Below are 7,230 nucleotides of genomic sequence, written 5' to 3'. Positions count from 1 at the left end.
TGGTCCAGCTAATTTGCTCTTTCTCCGCAAATCAAAGTTTCTAGTCTTCAAAGTCGCGGCTTTCGTGTGCAGTTGGTTTCGGGTCGTTACTTTTATTGCATCCATCAATATAAAATACTTAGTTCTATTGGTAATATAATAAAAACTACCACAAAATGAAATTTTATTGAAATTTAGAGTTCTAACTGTTAATGGCATTTTTCTTATTTTTTTATTTTACATGAGAATACTGCGGTGAAAATGAAAAAACAAAATATCTCTGCAGATTTCGAGAAAATTGACTTGACAACTATTTTCTATAGCTATGAACGCTAAAATAGAATTTTATAAACTGATAACACAAAATTTTATTCTGAAGAGAATCTTTTGCAATAAGTAACTTATCATACAAAAAAAAAAGCTAAATATTTAAATCTAAATTTTGAACTTTTTATCGCTTACGTTGATTTTTCTTTTGCACGGCAGATAAGTCATATACGCACTACAGTAATTTGGTCCGCCATGCATACGCGTCAAACACTTTAATTTTTACAAAAGCTTTATGGTTTTTACACATTGTCTTACAAATGTGGAATCAGATATCAGTCTTAACTGAAAGTAATCGTCTACAAGAGCCTATAGCTTTGTTTGAAACTTCTCATAAACAAGGTAATCAATATCTTAAAATACCTTATTTCAACATACAGTTGCAACAGGGGCCCCCATCAGGGGGGAAGGTGGGCGCACGATGTGCCCACTTAAAGCTTGGGGGGGAATTAAATAAAACGAATAGTTTGGGGGGGAATTTAGACGAGAGAATTATTATTTTTTTTTTAAGTACATAAATAAAAGAAGCAACGTAGCACTATTTCGAACAAGCTAACATGGAAGGGGGAAGTTAGCATTTTTTTTGGGGGGGGGGAATATGAATGCGCCGAAGAGCTTGGGGGGCACAGTTGCAACATACACAACTTTTTAAATTCATATTAAATTTTCGTTAGATTATTTCGTTCTAAGGCGTAATGCTAGTCCCAATTGTCTCATATTTGTCATTATTTTAATAACATGTTTTAAAAGTTCTAAATAACTTACTAAAAAGTAAATATCGTAATTATCTGTTTAATAATTGTAAAACTGATATATAAATATATTTATAAATATTTATAATAAATTATAGTTAATATAAAATTACTTTATAATAAAGGAACATAACTTCAGCGAAGTGTTAAAGCGCACAGCATTTCAAAACGCTACAAAGAAAGGATTATACATATATTGAATCAAAACCAGCTATTAATAATAATTAGAAAACAATGGAGAGGAATGCCTATAGTCGAAATAGACAATAGTAAACATTAAATGTAAGCTATACATAATTTTTGAACCTGCATCATATCGTATTTTGCAACATCATCGATTTTAGCGACTTCTGTGCTAACTAATATTATAGAGAGTGACAAGGACAAAATAAAATATTTTATGCATATTTCTTAACATAGTTATAAGTCTTTCGAAATTTTTACAAATATTCTTAGCTTTTGTATTAATATCAAAGTTGTAGTTTGAACCAAAAAATTATAAAAGACTATTAAAGTGTCCACCAAATGATTCCCTCAAAACTAGCTATTTATAATAATTACAAAGCAATGGAGAATGCCTATAGTCGAAGTAGGCAATAGTATACATTAAATGTAGGCGATGCATAATTTTTTAACCTGACTTATATCGTATTTTGCATCATCATCAGTTGAGCGTTGTCATTTGTGTTCTGCTAAAGTATATCGAAAGAGGGTTAAGGCACAGGTACACAACTTGTGATGCCCTATTGAGAATTTCTCTTTGTTTTCAAAAATTTCATGGAAAATTATTTTATAATTTTATTTATTGACGGATAAAAAGTGTTAATGTAATTCCTTTTGCAGAGTTTCTTTAATATTTTAATAAATAGAATTAAATAAAAATCATTTAGTTGGCAACTTTTTAATTGCTGGGGTAAACATACCTTCTTCCAAAAAATGATATTAAAATTAATTTTATCTAATTTGCTAAATTAATTTCTTCTCCTAAATTAATTTTAATAACAAAAATATTTTAACATATCATTATATTGCGAAAATTCCAGATCAAATTACGGTTTAAAGTAATCCGTAAAATCCGTTCTTTCTAGAAAATATTATACCGTAATTTTCACAGTAATATTTATTTAATTCGAGTGATTCAGTGATTTTACGGTAATTATTACTGTAAAAATTACGGTATGTCATATGTTTTGTTCCGTAACATGCTCCGGTGACAATGGTTTCTACAGTAAAAATTACCAGCACTCCGGTTCTGTTACTTTTTACCGGAATTTGATACGGTATTTTTTACAGTGTATTAGAAATAAATGGCCCGTTAAAAGGTTAAAGTATTTTTCAAATGTTGATTATTATTTTTAATGTATAATTTTTAATGTATAAAAATTATCGAACGTTTAACACAAATTACACCATAGTACTGCATGCAATTATAAAATATTATTACTTGGAATATAATTGACACCAATCTTAAAACACAGATTAGAAAGCAAAGAGATTTAAAAAAAAAATTATCTTTTAAATAAGCTTAAAAAGCCGTTTCTCCAAAACTAAATTTAAAGTTAAAATCGCCTAATTAAAGATTAAAGGATTAAGTAAAGCATATCCGCAAAAACCCCTAGTGAACCAGGGGGTTATGGAGGTTAAAGGTTTCGCAATTTCGAGACAGACAGTCTAGTTGTTACTATGTGACTGTAGTCAGCATGGAGTACTGGATTGAAAGGTAGAGAAATAAAAAAATCCTCTGTTACATTGGCTAGAAAGAACGTTCCTCACAGCTGAACTTGCTTGTACAGCCCAGGAACAATCATCCTGTTCAGTGAGTTAGTTTTTGTTACATGCATTATTTTCTGTCTTAAAAAATCTATAAAAGAAAAAAGTTCGTATTATAAAAAACTTAGATGAATGATGATTCTTTTTAAAAACCTCTGACAAAACCACCCAAATTGTTTAATAAACTAACAAGGCATATTTTATTCACATTTTATATTTTATTCTGTATAGCAATTATCATTGATAATGAAAACAAGTTTAGAAATGAAAATTATTGTAAAAATTGATAATATATGATAAGAAAAAAAGTATTCATAGATTCAAGTTATTAAGGAGTTTAAAGGGTTTTTCTTAACTAAATGTTCGAGTTTTTTTGAAAAAACAAAAAACATACGCTATAACCTGCTTTATTCTGAGGAATTTGACACTAGTATAAAATAATACTCAAAAAACGTCTCAAGTTACAGAAAAAATACAGAAATCTTCTTACTGAAAACAGAAAAAAAGACACCCTTTCTCTTTCTTAAATTGGTAAATCAAGTATATTTTGAATGAAAAATTATTCATTCAAAGTTTTGTCTTTAAATCATGTTTTTCTCGATTCAAATTATTTGACATTGCACGCAAGATGTCTCGACTTTTCATTAACCTATTAAGTAAAAACATTGTAATTGGTTTGGTTATAGCATGTTGCTTAAATTCATACTAACACTTGAATAGTGGTAAACTTGTTATATATATTTTTATTGGTCAAAATTTTTTTTTTATATAAGTCCAAAAAATTAAGTTTTCTTTATTATGATTTAGAAAACGTTTATAATTTATAATTTTTTTCGGAGGTAGTATGGTTTAAAAAAATAGCATATTTGACTGTTTGTTAATGATTATTTCAAGCCATTGATACGAATTTATGGCACTTATCATGTGCGCAAGACGTCATGGTATCTCTTTTTTTCTTTAAATTTTTGATCAAAAGAAAATTAAATTATGAAAGTTCTATGCTATATTTCACAAAAGTGTTTGCATTTAAATAATACCTGTGTTCATGTAAAATTCCAGTAAAGAATTCAGAATCCCAAGTTAAATTTTGGCTAAGTTATAGAAAAAAAAAAAAAAAAGTTGCGCTTTGATGCTTTCTTAAGAAAAAAAAAAAATCTATGAACGATTTTGAAGTTTGAAAGTTTACAAACAAGTTTGAAAATTTTCTTTTCAAATTTATGTTTCAAAACAAATAAGAAAATCAAATAGGAAGCTAAGCAGCGGTGATTTTTCCTGCGTGAGAGAAACTTACTACTTAAGTGAAAAGTGAGGCATGCGTCTGAGAATGCAATATTTGAAAATTTTTAAAGTTATCGAATGAAAGACATAATTAAGTTTATAAATCTGAAATATTTTAATAAGAAGTTAGGTTTTTAGACCAATATGTTTTCTCTACGAAAGAAACATTGGAGAAGGTGGTAAGATGTCTCCTCAGGGCTGGTATTCCAAACAAACGACGAGTCGAAGTAGACCTTCCCCGAGTGACGCCTTCCCCTGACGTCACACCGTCCACTGTTTTGAATTTCGGTATTCGGTACTGACAATGGTCCCAAGTTCAAATCTAGGGTCGTTCGGGAAGTTTTTTAAAATTATTTGTGAGCACTCCGTGAAATATGCTTTTGCTATTTAGAAAACAACCCCATACAGAAGAAAATTCGGTTTTTAAATATTTCAAATTTTGTTATTAAAAATAACTAAAAATAAAGACATTTTTTTTCACTTTAAAAAAATGAATCATTCTCTTGAAAGTGTGACTTTTGTGCCTCTTGCTTTTATTCAATTCATTTTTCGTGTAAAGACTATTTCTTTACAAAACTATTATTCTAATTTTTATTATTATTCTAATTATTATTATTATTTATATTTTTAAACTTTCAAAACCTTCTCATTAATTACTTTTAAGGCGAAAATGGCAAAACCATGAATTTTTTTAAATAAAAAATTTTGGATTTCTTATTTTATTTAAATCGGATTTTACATTTATCATATTCCATCATTCAAAGCTCTGATAAAATATATAAATAATGCTTAATATAACTAAAAAGCACTACAGCAACTAAAATACCTAATATTTTTATTAGAAATGGTTAAAATTTTGTAAGTATTATTAACTAATCACTAAATAAAGACATTATTTTTGATGCTTAAATGCCCCATAAATTTGTTGACTAATTTAAATTTGCTGACACATTGACAAAGATAGATAGAGAAATAAAGATAGATTTATATATATAAATTTGCATAGACAAACCCAATTTTTATAGGTTAGACATCAAAAGAAGAATAAATTTATTTAAGCCAGGAAACGTAAAAAAATAAATAAATAAATAGAAAAAAAATCTATACTACTTTTGACAAAACAAGTTCTTCAGTTCATTCTATTTAAACATGAACTACATATTTAATAAGTTTAAAGAGTACTTGTTTTTAACTTGTTTAATAAAACTAAATAATAATTAAATAAGTTAATTAAACAGCTAATGCTAATGGAAAAATTATAAAATAGAAGTTTCAAAACACTTTTGTTTACAGTTAGTATTTCTTTTCTTTTTCGTCTACTTTAAATAACATATAACAATTTACATATATTTTTTTCTCATTTCTTTCGATAAAACCTTCAACATCAATGACATCAGACTATTTAGAGTATATTTATAAATTATATTAAAAAATAATTTTAACAAAAGTAAATGATTTCTTTAAAAAAACCAGGTCATTTAAATTAGGGATTTTTGTAAAAAATTAAGTGATTTAAATTAAGTGATTTACACCATGCCACCCTTAATTTGAATGTATAAAATGTCACTTCTGTCCCTTGTTCCCAACCTTAATTTTACACCAAATTTTCAATCTAAGTACAACGCATGTTAAACACATGCGATGCATATTTTTGTTGCTTTATATGAAGGTTACAGGTTTATTACATGTTTCAATAGCCTTTTTATATTTTCACAATTCATCAGAAAAATTTTGTCCCTTACTTTACTAGTCATTAATGCTACTTTACTATAAATATAATTAAAATAACCACTAAAAGGTCATACATTTGAACTAACAAGGGAAACTAGGGAAGTGTGACTCGCCAATTTTGAAATAAACTAGTGGGATGTATGCCTTATGAGGAATAATTTTAGGGGGCAACATTCGTTTCGGCCCATAGAAGGTCGTGTGAGAGATAAAAAATAATTCAATATATAGGAAAATCGGTATTTTATTACTTCAATGCAGAGTTATTGTAATTATCTCATACTCCAATTAATTTTGTGGTACTTTCACGTACTATATAATGCATATTTATTGTCAAAATTGATTTCGAAAATTTTATACATCTGCAGTTTTTCAGTAAAACCTGTTAGGTTAATTTAAAAAAAAAAATTTACATCAAATTTTTTTTTCAAAAATTTTTTCAAATTAATTGGAGTATGCAATTGCAAATCAATTTATTAATTAATAATTAATTACTTAATTGGCTAATTAATTTATTAATTAGCAAATTAATTAATTAACCAATTAATTACAATTTAATTGGAGTATGAGACAATTACAATAACTAATAGTCTGCATTGAAGTAATAAAATACCGATTTTTCTATATATTGAATTATTTTTTATCTCTCACAGGACCTTCTATGGGCCGAAACGAATGTTGCCCCCTAAAATTATTCCTCATAAGGCATACATCCCACTAGTTTATTTCAAAATTGTCGAGTCACACTTCCCTAGTTTCCATTGTAAATAGGAATGAATTATTAGTATCCTTACTATTCATTTACATGTGAAATGTAGTTAATTTTCAGAGTATAGGTTAATTAACTTCGCATCCAAATTAACGGAAAAGTAAGAATATTTTTATTAAACATCAATATTGTCCCATCCTTCCATATTTTATTTCACATTTATAATTTAATTTTATCATTTAAAACCCTTAAGAACTAAATTTAAAAAACACAAAATGAGATAACTAATCTAACTAGGTTAAGATAAAATATTTTTTAAAAACATTTTATCACTTTCTTTTATCTACTTTCGTCTTAAAAGCATTTTCTGGTGGGGGCAGAAATGACTATTACAGAAAGATTAACATTCACTGACAATTTACTACATTTTTTACATAAAGTAATTTTAAATAAAAATAAATTTAGAAACAAATAAAATTGTAACTATAGTGTAATATATTTGTTTGTATTTTTAACCCCCACACATGGTTTGTTCCACCAGAAAAATATATTATTTATGTATGCATATGGTGTTAAGGTATCTGAGTTAATTTATATGCGTTGCAACAAAAGTGTGCATCATTTCAGTTTGCCCCACAAATAACCCATGAATAACACTGGGGAGCAATTTTTTTGTTGCATTTTCAG

Source organism: Parasteatoda tepidariorum, chromosome X1 (assembly GCF_043381705.1).
Source record: "Parasteatoda tepidariorum isolate YZ-2023 chromosome X1, CAS_Ptep_4.0, whole genome shotgun sequence".
Classification (NCBI taxonomy): Eukaryota; Metazoa; Arthropoda; class Arachnida; order Araneae; family Theridiidae; genus Parasteatoda; species Parasteatoda tepidariorum.
Note: the sequence above shows the minus strand (reverse complement) of the source record.